Genomic DNA, 23,549 nt, shown 5'->3' on the forward strand with positions numbered 1-23,549 from the left:
GGGGAGGTGGTGTTCTCAAATACCACTTGGTTGCTCGTTTACGGAGTGAGGTCAGGTCAACAGGGCTGCACACGGCATCAGAACGCTGCAAATTGGCATTGACTCTGGAATGCTTCATCCTGTCTCAACGAGTATTTGCCGGCCAACATTCAGACAAGTTTGCTTATTAACTCTCAAACCGTGACTGTGCAGTTCTCCGTTTGTGGAAAACAGGCAAAGTAGCTTGCCGCCAACGAAAGACAAACACGCAGGTGCCCGTGTCCTTCAAACACGCCCAGGTTTGCACAAACCGACGCTGTTCGACTACATGCAACGCGAGCGGAAAGCAGAAGGATCAGCCCTCGGTCACCTCCTCGGCAAGGCAGTGACGAGCAACTGATCCGTTCCTGCTGTTTCCTCCCAAGTGCCTCGCCATGCTCTCTGCCTTTCATCAGAGCAACGAAGCGTTAAAGGGTGTGCGTCGGCCGGGAATCGAACCCGGGTCAACTGCTTGGAAGGCAGCTATGCTAGCCACTATACCACCAACGCTGCAGGCCTACCCTGGGGACACATGCCTCAGTGCCATTGCTTCTGTATTTGAGGCCCAGGCAACAGCTGATCGGCCCAAGAGCTGAGGTTTCTGTAGTGTAGTAGTTATCACGTTCGTCTAACACACGAAAGGTCCCCGGTTCGAAACCGGGCAGAAACAGCGCTGGGTTGTTTTGTTTGTTTATTTATTTATTTATTTTTTGAACTCGGCAGTGAGTGACTGCTGAGCTGTGATCTCTGCTCTGTCCGTGCCAACTACGGAAGCAAGTATTTGCTTTTGACCAGCCAAGGTATGGACACATTTGCTGAACAAATCTTAAACAGTGACTCTACAGTTCTCTGTTTGTGGACAAATATACACCTGTCGCTTGTTGCCAACGAATGGAAAACACGCAGGAGCCCGTGCTCTTTCTTCACCGCTTCATGGGTCGAACGTACGCAGGGGCAAACTGATGTCATTCAAGCCTGCAAACAAGTACTTACGTTGCTAGTGGAAAGACCAGTCCTCAGTCCCCTCCTTGGCCCCTCCAAACGAGGCATTTGATTTCTTCCCGTCATGTTGTTGCAGCGCTTTTCGATGCTGAACCTTGTCACGCTCGACCACCAGCTCATCTCTACGATGCCAAGGCCGTGCCCCTATTCTCGTGACAATTGTTTAAGTGTGACCCGCGTTCTTCTTGAGGCCCAGGCAAGAGCTAACACACGCGTGGTTTCCGTATTGTATTGGTTACCACGTTCGCTTAACACGAGAGCGGTGCGCGATCCGAAACCGGGAGGAAACGGTGCTGGTTTTCTTGAACTTGGCAGCGAACAAATGTCGAGCTGCCATCTCTGCTCCATCCGCGCCCTTTGGAACAATCCCAAACCGAGACGCTGAAAAAGCTTCGCCTGTTTTCTGCTGTGCAGTGGTTTCCCCTTGCACCTAACAAGCGAATAGACGCTCCTGAAAAAGCTGGCAGAGCCATGCTTTGCCTTTTGAGCTCTGCTTTCGTTAACGTCCAGTTCCCGCCTTGCTAAGATCAGGTACTCTCGAAACAGCCAGAAAGACAGACCCTTAACGTGACCGGATTGCTTTCTGTGGATTAGTGGTTGTCATGTTCTCCTACGTGCAGACGACCATCGGGACAAAACCTCGTTTGAACGGTTTCCCTGCCTCTCTGGTTTTCCGTCAAGGCCCGTGACGGCTGCTTTAAAAACAAAATCGGGCATTATCTACCTGTCTGTTGACTGTGGAAGCACGGACATTGCAATTCGTCACGGGGAGGTGGTGTTCTCAAATACCACTTGGTTGCTCGTTTACGGAGTGAGGTCAGGTCAACAGGGCTGCACACGGCATCAGAACGCTGCAAATTGGCATTGACTCTGGAATGCTTCATCCTGTCTCAACGAGTATTTGCCGGCCAACATTCAGACACGTTTGCTTATTAACTCTCAAACCGTGACTGTGCAGTTCTCCGTTTGTGGAAAACAGGCAAAGTAGCTTGCCGCCAACGAAAGACAAACACGCAGGTGCCCGTGTCCTTCAAACACGCCCAGGTTTGCGCAAACCGACGCTGTTCGACTACATGCAACGCGAGCGGAAAGCAGAAGGATCAGCCCTCGGTCACCTCCTCGGCAAGGCAGTGACGAGCAACTGATCCGTTCCTGCTGTTTCCTCCCAAGTGCCTCGCCATGCTCTCTGCCTTTCATCAGAGCAACAAAGCGTTAAAGGGTGTGCATCGGCCGGGAATCGAACCCGGGTCAACTGCTTGGAAGGCAGCTATGCTAGCCACTATACCACCAACGCTGCAGGCCTACCCTGGGGACACATGCCTCAGTGCCATTGCTTCTGTATTTGAGGCCCAGGCAACAGCTGATCGGCCCAAGAGCTGAGGTTTCTGTAGTGTAGTAGTTATCACGTTCGTCTAACACACGAAAGGTCCCCGGTTCGAAACCGGGCAGAAACAGCGCTGGGTTGTTTTGTTTGTTTATTTATTTATTTATTTTTTGAACTCGGCAGTGAGTGACTGCTGAGCTGTGATCTCTGCTCTGTCCGTGCCAACTACGGAAGCAAGTATTTGCTTTTGACCAGCCAAGGTATGGACACATTTGCTGAACAAATCTTAAACAGTGACTCTACAGTTCTCTGTTTGTGGACAAATATACACCTGTCGCTTGTTGCCAACGAATGGAAAACACGCAGGAGCCCGTGCTCTTTCTTCACCGCTTCATGGGTCGAACGTACGCAGGGGCAAACTGATGTCATTCAAGCCTGCAAACAAGTACTTACGTTGCTAGTGGAAAGACCAGTCCTCAGTCCCCTCCTTGGCCCCTCCAAACGAGGCATTTGATTTCTTCCCGTCATGTTGTTGCAGCGCTTTTCGATGCTGAACCTTGTCACGCTCGACCACCAGCTCATCTCTACGATGCCAAGGCCGTGCCCCTATTCTCGTGACAATTGTTTAAGTGTGACCCGCCTTTTTCTTGAGGCCCAGGCAAGAGCTAACACACGCGTGGTTTCCGTATTGTATTGGTTACCACGTTCGCTTAACACGAGAGCGGTGCGCGATCCGAAACCGGGCGGAAACGGTGCTGGTTTTCTTGAACTTGGCAGCGAACAAATGTCGAGCTGCCATCTCTGCTCCGTCCGCGCCCTTTGGAACAATCCCAAACCGAGACGCTGAAAAAGCTTCGCCTGTTTTCTGCTGTGCAGTGGTTTCCCCTTGCACCTAACAAGCGAATAGACGCTCCTGAGAAAGCTGGCAGAGCCATGCTTTGCCTTTTGAGCTCTGCTTTCGTTAACGTCCAGTTCCCGCCTTGCTAAGATCAGGTACTCTCGAAACAGCCAGAAAGACAGACCCTTAACGTGACCGGATTGCTTTCTGTGGATTAGTGGTTGTCATGTTCTCCTACGTGCAGACGACCATCGGGACAAAACCTCGTTTGAACGGTTTCCCTGCCTCTCTGGTTTTCCGTCAAGGCCCGTGACGGCTGCTTTAAAAACAAAATCGGGCATTATCTACCTGTCTGTTGACTGTGGAAGCACGGACATTGCAATTCGTCACGGGGAGGTGGTGTTCTCAAATACCACTTGGTTGCTCGTTTACGGAGTGAGGTCAGGTCAACAGGGCTGCACACGGCATCAGAACGCTGCAAATTGGCATTGACTCTGGAATGCTTCATCCTGTCTCAACGAGTATTTGCCGGCCAACATTCAGACACGTTTGCTTATTAACTCTCAAACCGTGACTGTGCAGTTCTCCGTTTGTGGAAAACAGGCAAAGTAGCTTGCCGCCAACGAAAGACAAACACGCAGGTGCCCGTGTCCTTCAAACACGCCCAGGTTTGCGCAAACCGACGCTGTTCGACTACATGCAACGCGAGCGGAAAGCAGAAGGATCAGCCCTCGGTCACCTCTTCGGCAAGGCAGTGACAAGCAACTGATTCGTTCCTGCTGTTTCCTCCCAAGTGCCTCGCCATGCTCTCTGCCTTTCATCAGAGCAACGAAGCATTAAAGGGTGTGCGTCGGCCGGGAATCGAACCCGGGGCAACTGCTTGGAAGGCAGCTATGCTAGCCACTATACCACCAACACTGCAGGCCTACCCTGGGGACACATGCCTCAGTGCCATTGCTTCTGTATTTGAGGCCCAGGCAACAGCTGATCGGCCTAAGAGCTGAGGTTTCTGTAGTGTAGTGGTTATCACGTTCGTCTAACACACGAAAGGTCCCCGGTTCGAAACCGGGCAGAAACAGCGCTGGGTTGTTTTGTTTATTTATTTATTTATTTTTTGAACTCGGCAGTGAGTGACTGCTGAGCTGTGATCTCTGCTCTGTCCGTGCCAACTACGGAAGCAAGTATTTGCTTTTGACCAGCCAAGGTATGGACACATTTGCTGAACAAATCTTAAACAGTGACTCTACAGTTCTCTGTTTGTGGACAAATATACACCTGTCGCTTGTTGCCAACGAATGGAAAACACGCAGGAGCCCGTGCTCTTTCTTCACCGCTTCATGGGTCGAACGTACGCAGGGGCAAACTGATGTCATTCAAGCCTGCAAACAAGTACTTACGTTGCTAGTGGAAAGACCAGTCCTCAGTCCCCTCCTTGGCCCCTCCAAACGAGGCATTTGATTTCTTCCCGTCATGTTGTTGCAGCGCTTTTCGATGCTGAACCTTGTCACGCTCGACCACCAGCTCATCTCTACGATGCCAAGGCCGTGCCCCTATTCTCGTGACAATTGTTTAAGTGTGACCCGCGTTCTTCTTGAGGCCCAGGCAAGAGCTAACACACGCGTGGTTTCCGTATTGTATTGGTTACCACGTTCGCTTAACACGATAGCGGTGCGCGATCCGAAACCGGGCGGAAACGGTGCTGGTTTTCTTGAACTTGGCAGCGAACAAATGTCGAGCTGCCATCTCTGCTCCGTCCGCGCCCTTTGGAACAATCCCAAACCGAGACGCTGAAAAAGCTTCGCCTGTTTTCTGCTGTGCAGTGGTTTCCCCTTGCACCTAACAAGCGAATAGACGCTCCTGAGAAAGCTGGCAGAGCCATGCTTTGCCTTTTGAGCTCTGCTTTCGTTAACGTCCAGTTCCCGCCTTGCTAAGATCAGGTACTCTCGAAACAGCCAGAAAGACAGACCCTTAACGTGACCGGATTGCTTTCTGTGGATTAGTGGTTGTCATGTTCTCCTACGTGCAGACGACCATCGGGACAAAACCTCGTTTGAACGGTTTCCCTGCCTCTCTGGTTTTCCGTCAAGGCCCGTGACGGCTGCTTTAAAAACAAAATCGGGCATTATCTACCTGTCTGTTGACTGTGGAAGCACGGACATTGCAATTCGTCACGGGGAGGTGGTGTTCTCAAATACCACTTGGTTGCTCGTTTACGGAGTGTGGTCAGGTCAACAGGGCTGCACACGGCATCAGAACGCTGCAAATTGGCATTGACTCTGGAATGCTTCATCCTGTCTCAACGAGTATTTGCCGGCCAACATTCAGACACGTTTGCTTATTAACTCTCAAACCGTGACTGTGCAGTTCTCCGTTTGTGGAAAACAGGCAAAGTAGCTTGCCGCCAACGAAAGACAAACACGCAGGTGCCCGTGTCCTTCAAACACGCCCAGGTTTGCGCAAACCGACGCTGTTCGACTACATGCAACGCGAGCGGAAAGCAGAAGGATCAGCCCTCGGTCACCTCCTCGGCAAGGCAGTGAGGAGCAACTGATCCGTTCCGGCTGTTTCCTCCCAAGTGCCTCGCCATGCTCTCTGCCTTTCATCAGAGCAACGAAGCGTTAAAGGGTGTGCGTCGGCCGGGAATCGAACCCGGGTCAACTGCTTGGAAGGCAGCTATGCTAGCCACTATACCACCAACGCTGCAGGCCTACCCTGGGGACACATGCCTCAGTGCCATTGCTTCTGTATTTGAGGCCCAGGCAACAGCTGATCGGCCCAAGAGCTGAGGTTTCTGTAGTGTAGTGGTTATCACGTTCGTCTAACACACGAAAGGTCCCCGGTTCGAAACCGGGCAGAAACAGCGTTGGGTTGTTTTGTTTGTTTATTTATTTATTTATTTTTTGAACTCGGCAGTGAGTGACTGCTGAGCTGTGATCTCTGCTCTGTCCGTGCCAACTACGGAAGCAAGTATTTGCTTTTGACCAGCCAAGGTATGGACACATTTGCTGAACAAATCTTAAACAGTGACTCTACAGTTCTCTGTTTGTGGACAAATATACACCTGTCGCTTGTTGCCAACGAATGGAAAACACGCAGGAGCCCGTGCTCTTTCTTCACCGCTTCATGGGTCGAACGTACGCAGGGGCAAACTGATGTCATTCAAGCCTGCAAACAAGTACTTACGTTGCTAGTGGAAAGACCAGTCCTCAGTCCCCTCCTTGGCCCCTCCAAACGAGGCATTTGATTTCTTCCCGTCATGTTGTTGCAGCGCTTTTCGATGCTGAACCTTGTCACGCTCGACCACCAGCTCATCTCTACGATGCCAAGGCCGTGCCCCTATTCTCGTGACAATTGTTTAAGTGTGACCCGCGTTCTTCTTGAGGCCCAGGCAAGAGCTAACACACGCGTGGTTTCCGTATTGTATTGGTTACCACGTTCGCTTAACACGATAGCGGTGCGCGATCCGAAACCGGGCGGAAACGGTGCTGGTTTTCTTGAACTTGGCAGCGAACAAATGTCGAGCTGCCATCTCTGCTCCGTCCGCGCCCTTTGGAACAATCCCAAACCGAGACGCTGAAAAAGCTTCGCCTGTTTTCTGCTGTGCAGTGGTTTCCCCTTGCACCTAACAAGCGAATAGACGCTCCTGAGAAAGCTGGCAGAGCCATGCTTTGCCTTTTGAGCTCTGCTTTCGTTAACGTCCAGTTCCCGCCTTGCTAAGATCAGGTACTCTCGAAACAGCCAGAAAGACAGACCCTTAACGTGACCGGATTGCTTTCTGTGGATTAGTGGTTGTCATGTTCTCCTACGTGCAGACGACCATCGGGACAAAACCTCGTTTGAACGGTTTCCCTGCCTCTCTGGTTTTCCGTCAAGGCCCGTGACGGCTGCTTTAAAAACAAAATCGGGCATTATCTACCTGTCTGTTGACTGTGGAAGCACGGACATTGCAATTCGTCACGGGGAGGTGGTGTTCTCAAATACCACTTGGTTGCTCGTTTACGGAGTGTGGTCAGGTCAACAGGGCTGCACACGGCATCAGAACGCTGCAAATTGGCATTGACTCTGGAATGCTTCATCCTGTCTCAACGAGTATTTGCCGGCCAACATTCAGACACGTTTGCTTATTAACTCTCAAACCGTGACTGTGCAGTTCTCCGTTTGTGGAAAACAGGCAAAGTAGCTTGCCGCCAACGAAAGACAAACACGCAGGTGCCCGTGTCCTTCAAACACGCCCAGGTTTGCGCAAACCGACGCTGTTCGACTACATGCAACGCGAGCGGAAAGCAGAAGGATCAGCCCTCGGTCACCTCCTCGGCAAGGCAGTGAGGAGCAACTGATCCGTTCCGGCTGTTTCCTCCCAAGTGCCTCGCCATGCTCTCTGCCTTTCATCAGAGCAACGAAGCGTTAAAGGGTGTGCGTCGGCCGGGAATCGAACCCGGGTCAACTGCTTGGAAGGCAGCTATGCTAGCCACTATACCACCAACGCTGCAGGCCTACCCTGGGGACACATGCCTCAGTGCCATTGCTTCTGTATTTGAGGCCCAGGCAACAGCTGATCGGCCCAAGAGCTGAGGTTTCTGTAGTGTAGTGGTTATCACGTTCGTCTAACACACGAAAGGTCCCCGGTTCGAAACCGGGCAGAAACAGCGCTGGGTTGTTTTGTTTATTTATTTATTTATTTTTTGAACTCGGCAGTGAGTGACTGCTGAGCTGTGATCTCTGCTCTGTCCGTGCCAACTACGGAAGCAAGTATTTGCTTTTGACCAGCCAAGGTATGGACACATTTGCTGAACAAATCTTAAACAGTGACTCCACAGTTCTCTGTTTTTGGACAAATATACACCTGTCGCTTGTTGCCAACGAATGGAAAACACGCAGGAGCCCGTGCTCTTTCTTCACCGCTTCATGGGTCGAACGTACGCAGGGGCAAACTGATGTCATTCAAACCTGCAAACAAGTACTTATCTTGCTAGTGGAAAGACCAGTCCTCAGTCCCCTCCTTTGCCCCTCCACACAAGGCATTATCTACATGTCTGTTGACTGTGGAAGCATGGACATTGCAGTTCGTCACGGGGAGGTGGTGTTCTCAAATACCACTTGGTTGCTCGTTTACAGAGTGAGGTCAGGTCAACCGGGCTGCACATGGCATCAGAACACTGCAAATTTGCATTGATGCTAAATGTCACTTGAACAGCCTTGAAGGACACACCCCTTAGGAGGCATGCTTTGGTTTTAGTTTTGTTGCCGAATAAATAAAAAAAATCATTAAAAACGTGCTCCAATTTGCAACACAGACAAAGCCTGAAATGCCCACTAACTTTTAAGCATTTTGCATATGATGTCAGTTCTTTGAACAAACAGTAACTTACCAGGAACGCATTCTTGTAATGGTGGACTCAAAGAGCCAAACTTTACCAAATAAACAGAACATGTTCCTGGTCTCGTATTAAAATACATTTTAGACAGTAAACTATTAAACATGTCTAGTTTTATCAGGTATAATTCCCAGGGGTAATATAATTTTCAGAAGACTGGCACTTTCACGGAAACAAAGGGTTTGGGACGTGACAGCTTGCTTGACCAAAAGGATCATATAGTTGAGAGAGTCTGTGCATTCAGAAGCCACAAACAAATGCTTCAAAGGTTCCACTGAGATTTGAACTCAGATCACTAGAGTCAAAGTCCAGGGTGCTAACCATTACACCATGGAACCAAGACATAACCAAAGGGTTGTTTTCACTGTCAAACCTTTGAATGATATAATGAAATTCCAGCAGCACATGAACACGATTGAAGGTTTTACCTGACATCGTCAACCTGTTGGAAAAAAAATTCTCGGAACCCTGACTGTTGGCTACATGGTTAATCATTCTTTGTTGTTTGTATTAATTTCTAGTTTTGCAATTTATCAATGTCAACATTCAGTTGACATTGTAACCACATGATAATCCAAGTCAAACGTCACATGTCGTTCCACAAACTAAAACTTAATATTTTTACATCTAAAAACATAAAATACCTACTGATATTGTAACATGTGGCAGATATTCACAACAAACTGAAAAAAAATACAAATTTATCTGAAAAGGCATGCTAATTGAAGCTTCCATTTTCACTCACATGCAGGCAAAACTCCCGACAAGCATTCACTAAATGCAAACCATGAGCATAAAACCCATGGGCCGTTAATAACCCACGATAGCAAATATCAGAAGTGGGATTAAAGTCCACACCTCCAGAAAAGACTGCAACCTAAACACAGCACCTTACACCACTCAAAATCTAGGTTATACTTTACCAGGTTAGTGACACTGTATTGGAGGTGCAGAAAGCTGGTATAGGGTAAGGTGGCCTGGGCCAATCTCTTACACCTTTACAGCTTTATTAGCCATTGCACACAGGCAGAGAAATGTCTGACCAACGAGCGTTTTTGATGGAAAGAAAGAAAGAGTTGGGGTGTTGTGTGATCTGTAGCCTCGGTCACAACCGGCCGTACGTGCTCCTACGGCCGGTCTACGTGCAAAAAACGCAAGAAACGCACGGAGGGCGCGCATGTGACGTGCTGATTTTCGAGCCGTAGACTGGCTGCAGAGGTTCTTTGTCATGTCAAACAAACTCTACGGGCGCTTACGTTTTTTTCAGGTTGCAAGACAAACTTACGGCCAACGCATGTCTTTCTCCATGAACAAAAAAAAAAAACGCAGCGATTTGGGAAACGCCAAAAAATCGTATGGCCGGTTGTAACCTAGGGGAGAGAATTACTGCAGACTAACGGTCCAGTAGCTTGTTGAACATGGATACTATAAAATACTATAAAAAAAATACTATAAAACCAGGTTGATGTGGAGCAGAAGAAGCAAACCCCAACTCCAGCTCCTTGGTCTAAAAGTCTATTTAATATAACATTTTCAGTTAAATAACATGTCAGATATTAAAGTGACAAAAACAAACACTATGCTTCATCTAAAACAAACAACAAAGAAACAACAATTTACTACTGTCAATGGCTTTAAATATACCACTTCCAAATATTAAAATCCAGAAAGGTAAACACAGCTAGACTCCACCCCCAACAGCTGGATCCTTTTGAACAGAGACATCGCTTTGGGCTTTGGGTGTGTGTGTGTGGTTTCCATGCAAAAAGTTCAATATTTCTAACATTTGACCACCAAAAATGTGCAGCTCTACCAGAGCAAAGCCTGCAAAAATAAGCTGAACTCATTAATATTCCTCTCCCCGGAAATCTGTAATATATAGATTGAGGCACTGCCTAAAAGCCCATCTGTTTCTGGGTTGTAGAATTTTCTTATATCATAGCCAGCCTCTCTTGTTTTATTTCTTTACCGTTATAGTTACTATACTGTTTCCTTATGTTGTACAAAACATACACAGAAAGAGAAGAGCTCTGGCCTGATGAGTAGAGTCAGGGCACTGATTTTATTTACAAATTCGATTTCACCATTGCTGAGACAAGAATACAAAAAAAATAACATATTGGAAAAATAATATCATATTGAAAACTAGGGGCGACATGGTGGTGTAGCGGTTAGCGCTGTTGCCTCACAGCAAGAAGGTCCGGGTTCGAGCCCCATGGGTGACGAGGGCCTTTCTGTGTGGAGTTTGCATGTTCTCCCCGTGTCCGCATGGGTTTCCTCCGGGTGCTCTGGTTTCCCCCACAGTTCAAAGACATGCAGGTTAGGTTAACTGGTGACTCTAAATTGACCGTAGGTATGAATGGGAGTGTGAATGGTTGCCTGTATCTATGTGTCAGCCCTGTGATGACCTGGCGACTTGTCCAGGGTGTACCCCGCCTTTCACCCGTAGTCAGCTGGGATAGGCTCCAGCTTGCCTGCGACCCTGTAGAACAGGATAAAGCGGCTAGAGATAATGAGATGAGAGATGAGATGAGATATTGAAAACTAAATATAATACAATGAATCCGCTGCCTGGTACGAAACCCCGGGATAAAACCCCAGTGGGATTAGAACCTCCCAGGAACAGACTCCTCGTCCGAATGCAGCGCATGGCGTTCCGGGGATTCGAGCTTTGACTTTGAAAAGATGATCGAGGTTTTGTTAAAAAAAAAGTGCAATTGAGGAAATATTTAAAACACTCAGCATCGGCATTATCAGCATACTAATATTAAGAAATTGTGTTATGAAACTAGAAAGACCATTAAAGAGTTTTCTAGAGTTATAGTTTGTTTGTAAAAGATGAAAATATTGTTTTAGAAGTGTGCACGTTTTGCACGAACCAGTGGAAACTCAGGCATGGTTCCAGAGAGCAATGAGCAGGCCAGGAAGGGCAGTTGGGGGGGGGACTTGCCATACAGGGAGTGCAGAATTATTAGGCAAGTTGTATTTTTGAGGATTAGTTTTATTATTGAAAAACAACTATGTTCTTGATGAACCCAAAAGACTCATAAATATCAAAGCTGAGTATTTTTGGAAGTTGGAGTAGGGCTTTCTTAGTTTTAGCTATCTTAGGAGGATATCTGTGTGTGCAGGTGACTATAACTGTGCATAATTATTAGGCAACTTAACAAAAAACAAACATATACCCATTTCACTCATTTATTTTCACCAGGGAAACCAATATAACAACTCAACATTCACTAATATACATTGCTGGCATTCAAAAACAAACAAAAAAACAAAAACAAATCAGTGACTAATATAGCCGCCTTTCTTTACAAGGACACTCAAAAGCCTGCCATCCATGGATTCAGTCAGTGTTTTGATCTGTTTGCGATCAACATTGCGTGCAGCAGCAACCACAGCCTCCCAGACACTGTTCAGAGATGTGTACTGTTTCCCCTCCTTGTAGATCTCACATTTGATGAGGGACCACAGGTTTTCTATGGGGTTCAGATCAGGTGAACAAGGAGGCCACGTCATTAATCTTTCTTCCTTTAGACCCTTTCTGGCCAGCCATGCTGTGGAGTACTTGGATGCATGTGATGGAGCATTGTCCTGCATGAAAATCATGTTTTTCTTGAAGGATGCTGACTTCTTCCTGTACCACTGCTTAAAGAAGGTGTCTTCCAAAAACTGACAACAGGACTGGGAGTTGAGCTTGACGCCATCCTCAACCCGAAAAGGTCCCACAAGCTCATCTTTGATGATACCAGCCCATACCAGTACCCCACCTCCACCTTGCTGGCGTCTGAGTCGGACTGGAGCTCTCTGCCCTTTGCTGATCCAGCCACGAGTCCATCCATCTGGCCCATCAAGACTCACTCTCATTTCATCTGTCCATAAGACCTTAGAAAAATCAGTCTTGTGATACTTCTTGGCCCAGTCTTGACGTTTCATCTTGTGTGTCTTGTTCAGTGGTGGTCGTTTTTCAGCCTTTGTTACCTTGGCCGTGTCCCCGAGTATTGCACACCTTGTGCTTTTTGACACTCCAGTGATGTTGCAGCTCTGAAATATGGCAAAACTGGTGGCAAGTGGCATCTTGGCAGCTTCACGCTTGACTTTCCTCAGTTCACGGGCAGTTAGTTTGCGCCTTTTTTTTTCAACGCGCTTCTTGCGACCCTGTTGACTATTTTGAATGAAGCGCTTGATTGTTCGATGGTCACGCTTCAAAAGTTGGGCAATTTTAAGAGTGCTCCATCCCTTTGCAATATATGTCACTATTTTTTACTTTTCTGAGTCCGTCAAATCCCTCTTCTGACCCATTTTGCCAAAGGAAAGGAAGTTGCCTACTTCTTCTTCTTCTTTGTTGTTTAATGGGCGGGTGGCGCACAACATTTTAGGTGCATTTTCACCCCCTACTGTCTACTGCTTCTGAGCCAGAGTTTCACTTTCCCCTTAATACTAATGAGTTACATGTGTGTGGTGTAGAGTGATGCTTATTCAGATTCTGTTCAATAAACCTGATTCTTTAAGAAAAATTAAGTGTTTTCTGTCTGATACCTGTGAGGATGTTCTTAAGACTAAGTTCCTTTCGCTGAATCCTGAGTTCATGAATTATGTGTCTCCTTTGCAATGCATACCTGCTACAGTGAATTAAGACATGCTCAACTGACTCCTGCTCATTGCACTGCGCGCAGAGGCCTGATGGGTGTTTTCCAATGAGATGGAGTGATTTATTTAACTGGGTGTGACCTATTCTAAGCCGGGTGATGATTCTCTCCTCCTTTGTGCCTCCCAACGCTACCTGTCCCCTTAAACCCACTGTTTCCTGCAAGGTAAACAAATGCCTCCCCTTAACTGCCCTTTCCCAGTATCCCTGCCACTCTTTAATGAAGTACTCTTTAATGATTGATTTACTTTCGGATCTACTTAAAGCTACATTCATTATAGGGCTGTCAGATACCACTGCCTGCTTAGCCAGCTGGTCAGCTTCTTCATTACCTCCTATACCCCTATGTGCTGGAACCCACATAAATGAGACCTTTGAGTTTCTTTTATGAAGCCTGTACAGGGTTTCAAAAATCTCAACTATTAAATCCTGTCTGCTAGTAGACCTGAAAGATTCAATTGCCTTCAGTGAGGAGCTTGAGTCAGAGCATATTATCACCTCCATCACTTGGACACTTTCCAGCCACTGGAGAGCTGCTAGAATTGCCAATAATTCCACTGTAAACACAGCCAGATTATTTGATGTCTTCTGTTGTACTGAGATATGCAGAGATGGGATAACAAATGCAAATCCTGTGCTACCCAATTTGGGATCTTTTGAACCATCGGTGTACACTGGTACACAAGAGCCATAAAATATTCTTAGTCTTTCATCCACGACCTGCTTTACATCTGCAGGTGGTTTGCTTGACCTTACTTTATCTAGGATACTGAAGTCCACTGAAATCGTTGGAAACAGCCATGGAGGGGTAACAGATAATGCCACACTGGGGGAGAACTGCTTCTGGGTGAAGAGCATCGTTTCTGCTATGCTACCGCTTCTCCATGCAAAACACTCTTGCTTTGCCCTCTCACTCTCCCAACACGGCTGCAGGGTACCAACTGTGGGGTGGAGAGAAACTGAGTGCCCTCTGAGGTTCACCCAACAGTGCATCATCAGTTGCCTCCGCCGCAACTCTAGGGGCATTTCTCCCACTTCCACCTGAAGTGCTGCTACTGGGGACGTCCTAAACGCCCCACAGCACAGTCTCAGGGCTTGCGCCTGGATCACCTCCAACTTCTTTAGGCTCGTTATTGCCACTGAATCATACGCCACACATCCATAGTCCAGTACAGATCTAATTAGCACTATATAAATCTTTTTCAGGGCCGACCTGCTGGCTCCCCAGTCCACCCCCAATAGACACCTCATCACATTTAGGATTCCCTTACATTTTGTAACCACATGCAATATATGAGTGTTCCATGTTAACCTAGAGTCCATCCACATACCTAAAAACTTAAACTCTTTAACTTGCTCTATTACTTGATCATACATTCTTAGTAGTATCTCAGTGTTCCTCTTCTTTGTGAAGAGCAAAACTTTAGTTTTTTCAATCGAGAACTTAAAGCCCCATGCGTATGACCACTTCTCCACTAAATGAATGGTCTCCTGCATTTTTGATACAATATACTTGATATTCCGCCCCCGCTTCCATAGTGCCCCATCATCCGCAAATAGTGAGCGACCAATACCATCATCAACCTGTCTGAAAACTTCATTTATCATTATAGAGAATAAAATTGGGCTAATCACACTCCCTTGGGGAGTCCCATTCTCCACTGGATATCGCCCTGACAAAGCTCCTCCTACTCTAACTTGGATAAATCTTTCAAATAAAAAATCCTTAATCCAGTTAAATGTGCGTCCTGATATGCCAATTTCACTTAACCTGATCATAAGGCCTTCCTTCCATACCATATGCCTTTTCTACGTCCAGGAACATGGCTACGACTGACTCCTTGTTTGCCTGGGCTTTTTGAACATCTGTCTCCAAACATATGACCGGGTCCATAGTCCCCCTCCCCTTCCTGAACCCACTTTGATACACTGACATCTTTCCCTTATGCTCCACATAATACACTAACCGCTCTGTAATCATTCTCTCCATTATCTTTCCCATGTGTGATGTAAGCGCAATGGGTCTATAATTACTTGGGTTGGAGGGGTCCCTACCTGGCTTCCTGATAGGGACAATAACAGCCTCCTTCCAATTTGTGGGCAAGATACCCATCTCCCACACCTTATTATAGAATTCAAGGATCTTCATCATGGCCCTTGGTCCCAGCTGTTTGAACATGCTATAGCAAATATTGTCTTTCCCAGGAGCCGAGTTACCAGACCTCCCTATCGCTCTCTTTAGCTCATCCAGGGTGAACAAGGCATCCATAGTACCCCCATTTCCCTCCCTCCATCTAAACACGTCAGGGTAAGCTGCTTTCGTTTCCCCATGTCCCCGTTTACCCAACTCTGTCAGATTGTCAGAGCTATGTATTTTAATCAGAGCCTTGGCTATCATCTCAGCCTTCTCTTCATCATTCACTGCTACTTCATCTTGTAATTTAAGTACAGGGTACTGCCTCTCTTTACGAATCCCCTTCATACTTTTAATTGCTCCCCAAACCTCCCCAACCGCTGTTGATCTGCCCATCCCATCACAAAATTTTCTCCAACTTTCCCTTTTTGCCTTTCTAACCACCCCTCGTGCGATAGCTCTTGCCTTTTTATATGCCATTAATTTATCAAAAGTTAAAGCATCTCTTAAAACACCCAGTGCTATATTCCTCTCTTTGATTGCCTTACTACATTCATCTGTCCACCATGGTACTGCCTTTCTATTCATTTTTCCACTACTTTTTGGGATACACTGCTCTGCTGCCTCAATTAAAATTGTTCTTATTTCATTATCAGTGGTTTCAATGTCCTCATTAACCTTTACTTTATCAATCTCCATTTCAATTATGTATTTAGAAACACTCCAATTTGCCTTACCAAGTAACCATCTATTCCCAATCCCCCCCCTGTGTTGCCATCCCCCTTAATACAATTCTGCATTCTACTGGAAAGTGGTCACTACCAACTGTTGTATCCTCCCTCACCTCCCATTCACAACGGCTTGCAATGTTCCTACTCACCATAGTTAGATCAAGGGCTGACGTGTTTCCAGTGTGTACATCTATCCTGGTTCCCCACCCATCATTAAGACAGACCAGGCCCCTCTCCTCCATCAACTGTTCCACCACACCCCCATTTAGCTCATTTCTATTGCTCCCCCATAAAGTGCTGTGTGCATTAAAATCACCACATAATACAATCTTACTACCCCCCATACCCGCTATGGCCAACAGCTTATTCAAATCCAGTGCTCTGCATGGGTTGCAATAATTAATAACACTTAGCTCACCTTCTCCTGTCCAGATTTCTATTGACACATACTCTTGGTTCTTTCCTATCCCAGCTTCCTTAAATGAGACATCCTCCCTTATAAATGAGGCACACCCACCTCCACCCCCCTCTGCTCGGTCACATCTAACACCCACATATCCTCTAATTCTGAAATCTAAATTTGGCCGCAACCATGTCTCCTGAACACACACCACCTCAGGTTTACTAGGCAAATCATCAATAAATTTCTTCAGTTCCTGCCCATTGGCCAGTAGACTCCTAGCATTCCATTGTAGGATAAGAACCATTACAAGGGCTATCAAGTACCTGACTTCTCCACTCTAGTCTGATAATACAGCTCCTTGCTTACATCCTCCCATGTCAAATCCTTCAGCCCTAGATTACACACTGCAGCTTTCACTATAATTTGTGTCCTCTCTGATTTGGACTTCACTTCCATTGTTGAGTTCAAGACCGCCACGATAAATGTCACTAATTTCTTCAAGTCAATTATGATCTCCTGATTTAGCCTATCCAGTTCCTTCCTAGGTCCTTGGCTGTTTCGGATAGCTTCCCCACACCCTCTGATTGGTCTTACCATTCTAGCTGCCGCCGCATATGTGATCTTCTGTTGAACTCTCACCTGTTGGATTTCCTTCTGCCTTTTTAATTCATCACAACCTCTAAATGCTACACTGTGATCCCCCCCACAGTTGCAACACAGAGGCTTCTCTCGCGCACACTCATGATCTTCCCCGCATCTAGCGCACCTGCGTTTCCCATTGCACACTTTTGCCACATGGCCAAACCTTTGGCATTTATAGCACCTTACTGGCCCAGCCACATATTCCCACACCTTATAGCTTAGAAACCCCAAGAACACATTCTGTGGCAATATTTCATCCTCAAATTCCATCAGGACGCCTTCACTGTCTCTTCTTTCTCCATCCCGAGTTACTTGTATACGCTTCACCCCTCTTATTCTCCCCCCTTGCAGGTTAGCTCTTATCTCCTCCATTGGCATTTCCACTGGGACTCCCCATATTACCCCTTTTTTAAATCGGCCCTTCACACCAACATAGCTAGCACTAACCACTTTTCGTTGCTCTATGGACTTCAAACCAAATGCACGTTCACTTTGTTCCCTATCTCTGCATATGATCAGCAAATTCCCGTCATTTAAGACCACTCCTCGAATAATGTCCCCCACCTCTTTCCTTAGTACCTTTGTCAGTGTGACAGGATTCATAGTTTTGAGTCCTCCCTGCTCCTCAAATCTTAAGATGACCTTAAACTCAGTGTTTGTTTCCTCTCTACCATGTGTGCTTGTGATTCTTACCTTCCCTACACTACTCTCTGCCCCGAACCCTCCACTGCCTCGTACCTGTTCCACCTGGCTTCCTGCCTGTCTGAATTCCATTGCCTCTTCATTGCCACTTGTCTCGCCTCCCCCCCACTCTGGCTCATCCGCAAGACAGATTAGCTTATCAACCGCAGCAGCGGCGTTTTTCTTTCCTTTTTTCTCCATTGAGCTATCTGTAGCTCCATCCGCATTACTTTTCCTCTTCCCCATCGTTAGGCCAGTTTGGTGTCGCTGAATCATATGCCTCGGAAAATAAACTTTCAAAAGCCTCTCTCCACATGCAAGACCTCTATAGACACCAGGAAGTTGCCTAATAATTTTGCACACCTGATATAGGGTGTTGATGTCATTAGACCACACCCCTTTTCATTACAGAGATGCACATCACCTGGTATGCTTAATTGGTAGGAGGCTTTCAAGCCTATGCAGCTTGGAGTAGGCCAACATGCATAGAGAGGGTAATGTGGTCAACATACTCATTTGCCTAATAATTCTGCACTCCCTGTAGTTAGTTGGACAAACCCTCAAACACAGCAGGGGAATTAGCACAAGTGGTAGAGTGCTTGCTTAGCATGTAAGCGGTAGTGAGCTTGAGGCCCACATTCTCCAAAACAGTAACTGCCATCTTGCTTGCTTTTAACAGAGAAAAACTTTCTTGTCATCTTGCAAACCATCTGAATCATCTGCACTTTCAGCCAAGTCAAGATCAAATTTCTTTTGCCACATTCAAAGCAGCACATCTGTGAAAACAGTCAGTATTTGGATTAAACCCACAACCTTGGCACTGTTTGCAACAATGACCAAAATCAACTAGCTGCATACTACTTTTCTGCTGATATGCTCCTCTGATGAGCTCCGAATGTTAGCTAACACAGATTCCTTTCAGTTTGCTTGTCTTTATTTCCTGAATTGCTGACTGACCTCAGTATCTCCAACTCACATTTTTCAACAGGGTTGTCATATTCCCACCATCCACTATGAAATTCTAACTCTTGCTTGTGTGCAAAGTCAGCTTAGACAGCTTTTACAAAGTGAAAATATGATGCTTACCTGCTTGTATTAGCAAGAAGGTCCGGGTTCGAGCCCCGTGGCCGGCGAGGGCCTTTCTGTGCGGAGTTTGCATGTTCTCCCCGTGTCTGCGTGGGTTTCCTCTGGGTGCTCCACAGTCCAAAGACATGCAGGTTAGGTTAACTGGCGACTCTAAATTGACCGTAGGTGTGAATGTGAGTGTGAATGGTTGTCTGTGTCTATGTGTCAGCCCTGTGATGACCTGGCGACTTGTCCAGGGTGTACCCCGCCTTTCGCCCGTAGTCAGCTGGGATAGGCTCCAGCTTGCCTGCGACCCTGTAGAAGGATAAAGCGGCTAGAGATAATGAGATGAGACCTGCTTGTATTCTTAAACCTGCTGATGAAAAGCTTGCATCTGTCCTGAAAAGGCACTTTTCACCACCTTCTACCCAACTGCTGTCAATGAACAATGAAGCAACAAATGCTTCCTGAGGCATGCCCCAAAAGTGTGAGAAGCATGCCAGGGACTCCATGTCAGGAGATTGGGTTGTTTTAGTGGCAAAACCCTTGAAGCTCACCAACTGATATTCAAGCAAATGGGAGTCAGAATACACTCCCCCAGAATAATATCCACTTCTGGGCAATCGCTCACTTGAAAATAAACAAACAACCAATGGAAACTCAGGCATGGTTCCAGAAAGCAACGAGCAGGTCAGGAAGGGCAGTTTGGGAAACTCCCGGTATTTAGTTGGACAAACCCTAACTCTCTGCTGGGGATTTAGCTCAAGTGGTAGACCGCTTGCTTCGCATGTAAGAGGTAGTCGGCTTGATGCCCACTTTCTCCAAAGCAGCAACTGCCACCTTGCTTGCATTTTAGAGAGAAAAAACTTTCTTGTCATCTTGCAAACCATCTGAATCATCTGCACTTTCAGCCAAGTCAAGATCAAATTTCTTTCTCCAAATTCAAAGCAGCACATCTGTGAAAACAGCCACTATTTGGATTAAACCCACAATCGTGGCATTGTTTGCAACAATGACCAAATCAACTCATTGCACACTATTTTTCTGCTGATATGCTCCTCTGATGAGCTGTGAAGGTTAGCTATCACAGATTCCTTTCAGTTTGCTTGTCTTTATTTCTTGAATTGCTGAGTGACCTCAGTATCTCCAACTCACATTTTTCAGCCAGCTTGATATTATTCGGGCATTACGAGCCCAATTGTAGTAAAGGAAATTGGGAGGTGCCTGACCCCCACTGTCTTTTGACATCTGTAAGGTCTTCATCCTTCTCCGAGGTTTCTTTCCATGCCATATAAATTTTGACTGAGATCTTTCAACATCTAAAATGACTTTCCTATTCATCTTAAGTGGCAACATTTGCATAGGGTATAATATCCTGGGAAATATATTCATTGTAATCAAACTTATTCTACCCATCCAAGACATCGGAAGATCAAACCACCTGTTAAGGTTATCTTTAACAGATGTTACAATTGCTTTCAATTTTCGTTTATACAGCTCTTTAATGTCTGCTGAAACTCTGATGCCCAGATATGTAAAACCTGAGGTTGACCACCTGAAAAGGAAACTGACAGGAGTTACCCAGTCCCCCAAGTCACCCAACGGTAAGGCCTCCAACTTGTTATAGCTAATTTTATACCCTGAAATCAGGTCAAATTGATTTATGATTGATTTTAAAGTAGGGATGAAATTCTCAGGGTTATTAATGAACAGTAATATGTTGTCAGCATAAAGCAAGATTCTGTATTCAACCTCTCCTAACTTGCACAGTTTTGGGTTGCCACAATCGCTCAGATCGTGAGAAACATCTGTACTTCTACTGATTACCTAAAATAATTGAAAATCAGGGGGAGGAAACCAGAAAATTGTCAGAGGAGCGTCATCGTCTCTGGCTTGCCAAACTAAACCAAGATCTGAGCAACAAAAATCCACACAACATAAGAGCGTTGAGGTATGAGGTATGAGGTTTTTTTTTTAAAGTTTTGATCAATGCCTGAAAATTAAACATGACACCATATTTCTACTGTCTAGCTGTGATGGTGCTTCTGTATGTTCTCTTGAGAGGAAGCTAAAGTTAAAAATCACAATCAGCCATCTGCTGTCAGCTGAGGTAGGCCCACAGGGGATGTGATTCATGACCTACAGTATATCACTGTACATGTAATGTACACAGTACACACCTTTGCTTTCACCAGATATTTGTCACCAAATTTCCATGCTTTTCATTCCCTGACCCAGCCACAGCACATCTGGTAATAAGCTTCTAGTCCCTTGAAACACTTCAGATCCTCAGCAGTGTGGGGACTTAGCAAAAAAAAAATAAGTAGTTGATGATGTGTGGGTATGTCACAGCCAGCAGCAATGTGCTGTCTTCACTCAGCTCCTCTCCCATTTCATATGGTTCCAGACTATTGATTAACTGCAATTTTGCCATATAGCAGGCTCTTACACTGGGCTCTAGGCCTTCTACATACTTTCCAGCAGCTTCTGTCTTCTTATTGCAAATTTTTTTAGTCAATACTATTTCAAAAATCAAGTTTTTTTCTTTTCTGCATGAAATACAAGCATTGTTTGTTTATGGAAATCAATATCTCTAATACTACACACATCTAGAACTTTCATGGTTTGGTGGCATCGGTGAGAACACTGTATTGGAGGTCCAGAAAGCTGGTATAGGGTAAGGTGGCCTGGGGCCATCTCTTGCACCTTTGCAGCTTTGTTAGCCATTGCAAACAGGCAGAGAAATGTCTGGCCAACAAGCGTTCTTGATAGATAGATAGATAGATAGATAAGTAAATAAATTTAAAAAAGAAGGGGTAGGGGGTGTTGTGTGATCTGTTTAATGAAAAAGTAGAGAAAAGAATTACTGCAGACTAACAGTCCAGTTGCTTGTTGAGCATGGAGAAAAGTTAAACCAAGCAAAGAAAGAATTTTTTTTAAGATAACTATTTCTAGAACTACTCCAACACCATGAAGATGCATAGAATAGTAAAAGCCAGCCCTAACACTAATTTTTCACTGTAAAATATCCATCTACTCTTATAAAGAAAACATACCAAACATTGAAATCATCTATTAAAGAAAAAAAAAAGTACCTTTTTTGAACAAAAACTCCATTCTTGGAGACAGTTCAATACTATAGAACAAGCCCCTATTTTAGCTCTGTTATAAAAAAATTACTTAATATAACTTTCTTATTTACAGAACATATCAGATATTAAACTGATAAAAACAGATACCCTACTTGATCTTAGCCAAAAAGCGATAGCTTGCTGTAGTCAATAGCTTTAAATAAACCACTTCCAAATATTAAACTCCAGAAAGGTAAACACAGCTAGACTCCGCCCCCAACAGCTGGATCCTTTTGAAGAGAGATGTCACCGTGTGTGTGTGTGTGTGTGGTTTCCATGCAAAAGGTTCGATATTTCTAACATTTGACAATGAAACATGTCCAGCTCTACCAGAGCAAAGCCTGCAAAAATAAGCTGAGCTCATTAACATCCCTCTCCCCGGAAATGTTTAGTAAAAGGTGAAAGATTTGCGGTCAGTGAAGAGAAACCTGAGCTGCACTGAACACTGGATCAGGTTAGTGACACTGGATTGGAGGCTGGGAGACTCTCAGCCAAGGGCGCAGGTTTGGTATTAGAGTAACAATATTTTGCTCCGTTGTGTTCCACCAAAAGAGATCCATCATCTCTCCAAAGTCCAGACTTTTAAAATTTGAAGTTCAGAATTGTACTAACTCATGAATAATAATAATAATAATAATCAATTCATTTGATTAATTGCAAATCTTGCATGTGATGATTAACTCATTCTACCAATTTGCAAATGTGTTTTAAGCGAATAACGCATTGACTGTCGGGAGGGTGTATGTTCCTTTCCCTCATAAACGGAAGTGAACCCTGTCATACGGTGATTTCTACACTTTGATCTGCGCTGGTTTCTATGTTAGGTTGATAAATGAGGGTTATTGCGTCATCCTCGTTAGTATAGTGGACAGTATCTCCGCCTGTCACGCGGAAGACCAGGGTTCGATTCCCCGACGGGGAGACTTTAACAATTTATTAACTTGTGCAGCAGGGGGATGGAGTGGTTCGCACTGTCGCCTCACAGCAAGAAGGTTCTGGGTTTGAGCCCAGCGGCTGGCGGGGGCCTTTCTGTGTGGAGTTTGCGTGTTCTCCCTGTGTCAGCTCTGGTTAACCCCACAGTTCAAAGACATGTAGTTAAGTTAAGGCTGGTCTCAGGCTGAAGTGCCCTTGAGCGAGGTACTGAAAGGAGATGTGCAGAACCATGGCCTCACTTCTTGTCTTTAAATGCCTTGAGACCTCAAGAATGGTATAGGAATAGTTTTAAGTGGTAATATATAGATTGAGGCACTGCCAAAAAGCCCATCTGTTTCTGGGTTGTAGAATTTTCTTATATCATAGCCAGCCTCTCTTGTTTTATTTCTTTACCGTTATAGTTACTATACTGTTTCCTTATGTTGTACAAAACAGACAGAAAGAGAATAGCTCTGGCCTGATGAGTAGAGTCAGGGCACTGATTTTATTTACAAATTCGATTTCACCATTGCTGAGACAAGAATACAAAAAAAAAAAACATATTGGAAAAATATCATTTTGAAAACTAAATATAATACAATGAATCTGCTGCCCGGTACAAAACCCTGGGATAAAACCGCA

General features: G+C 45.6%; 14 non-coding genes and 1 pseudogene across 14 annotated transcripts; 6 read left to right on the forward strand and 9 right to left on the reverse strand.

Moving 5' to 3' along the window:
* Window positions 1-456: 456 nt before the first annotated feature.
* Window positions 457-528, reverse strand: trnag-ucc (transfer RNA glycine (anticodon UCC)). The gene has a single exon. It is a non-coding gene; the product is annotated as a tRNA-Gly (tRNA).
* Window positions 529-615: 87 nt separating this feature from the next.
* trnav-aac (transfer RNA valine (anticodon AAC)) lies at window positions 616-688 on the forward strand. The gene has a single exon. It is a non-coding gene; the product is annotated as a tRNA-Val (tRNA).
* Window positions 689-2,242: 1,554 nt separating this feature from the next.
* On the reverse strand, window positions 2,243-2,314 carry trnag-ucc (transfer RNA glycine (anticodon UCC)). Its single transcript has one exon. It is a non-coding gene; the product is annotated as a tRNA-Gly (tRNA).
* Window positions 2,315-2,401: 87 nt separating this feature from the next.
* On the forward strand, window positions 2,402-2,474 carry trnav-aac (transfer RNA valine (anticodon AAC)). Its single transcript has one exon. It is a non-coding gene; the product is annotated as a tRNA-Val (tRNA).
* A 1,554-nt stretch (window positions 2,475-4,028) lies between these two features.
* On the reverse strand, window positions 4,029-4,100 carry trnag-ucc (transfer RNA glycine (anticodon UCC)). The gene has a single exon. It is a non-coding gene; the product is annotated as a tRNA-Gly (tRNA).
* An 87-nt stretch (window positions 4,101-4,187) lies between these two features.
* On the forward strand, window positions 4,188-4,260 carry trnav-aac (transfer RNA valine (anticodon AAC)). Its single transcript has one exon. It is a non-coding gene; the product is annotated as a tRNA-Val (tRNA).
* Window positions 4,261-5,810: 1,550 nt separating this feature from the next.
* On the reverse strand, window positions 5,811-5,882 carry trnag-ucc (transfer RNA glycine (anticodon UCC)). Its single transcript has one exon. It is a non-coding gene; the product is annotated as a tRNA-Gly (tRNA).
* An 87-nt stretch (window positions 5,883-5,969) lies between these two features.
* trnav-aac (transfer RNA valine (anticodon AAC)) lies at window positions 5,970-6,042 on the forward strand. Its single transcript has one exon. It is a non-coding gene; the product is annotated as a tRNA-Val (tRNA).
* Window positions 6,043-7,596: 1,554 nt separating this feature from the next.
* On the reverse strand, window positions 7,597-7,668 carry trnag-ucc (transfer RNA glycine (anticodon UCC)). Its single transcript has one exon. It is a non-coding gene; the product is annotated as a tRNA-Gly (tRNA).
* An 87-nt stretch (window positions 7,669-7,755) lies between these two features.
* trnav-aac (transfer RNA valine (anticodon AAC)) lies at window positions 7,756-7,828 on the forward strand. Its single transcript has one exon. It is a non-coding gene; the product is annotated as a tRNA-Val (tRNA).
* A 995-nt stretch (window positions 7,829-8,823) lies between these two features.
* Window positions 8,824-8,895, reverse strand: trnaq-uug (transfer RNA glutamine (anticodon UUG)). The gene has a single exon. It is a non-coding gene; the product is annotated as a tRNA-Gln (tRNA).
* Window positions 8,896-10,017: 1,122 nt separating this feature from the next.
* On the reverse strand, window positions 10,018-10,170 carry LOC132898624 (U2 spliceosomal RNA; annotated as a pseudogene).
* Window positions 10,171-21,958: 11,788 nt separating this feature from the next.
* On the reverse strand, window positions 21,959-22,140 carry LOC132898561 (U2 spliceosomal RNA). Its single transcript, XR_009656554.1, has one exon. It is a non-coding gene; the product is annotated as a U2 spliceosomal RNA (small nuclear RNA).
* A 177-nt stretch (window positions 22,141-22,317) lies between these two features.
* Window positions 22,318-22,431, reverse strand: LOC132896320 (U5 spliceosomal RNA). Its single transcript, XR_009655999.1, has one exon. It is a non-coding gene; the product is annotated as a U5 spliceosomal RNA (small nuclear RNA).
* Window positions 22,432-22,845: 414 nt separating this feature from the next.
* On the forward strand, window positions 22,846-22,917 carry trnad-guc (transfer RNA aspartic acid (anticodon GUC)). The gene has a single exon. It is a non-coding gene; the product is annotated as a tRNA-Asp (tRNA).
* The last annotated feature ends 632 nt before the right edge of the window (window positions 22,918-23,549 follow it).

The sequence above is a fragment of the Neoarius graeffei genome, chromosome 1 (assembly GCF_027579695.1).
Source record: "Neoarius graeffei isolate fNeoGra1 chromosome 1, fNeoGra1.pri, whole genome shotgun sequence".
Classification (NCBI taxonomy): domain Eukaryota; kingdom Metazoa; phylum Chordata; class Actinopteri; order Siluriformes; family Ariidae; genus Neoarius; species Neoarius graeffei.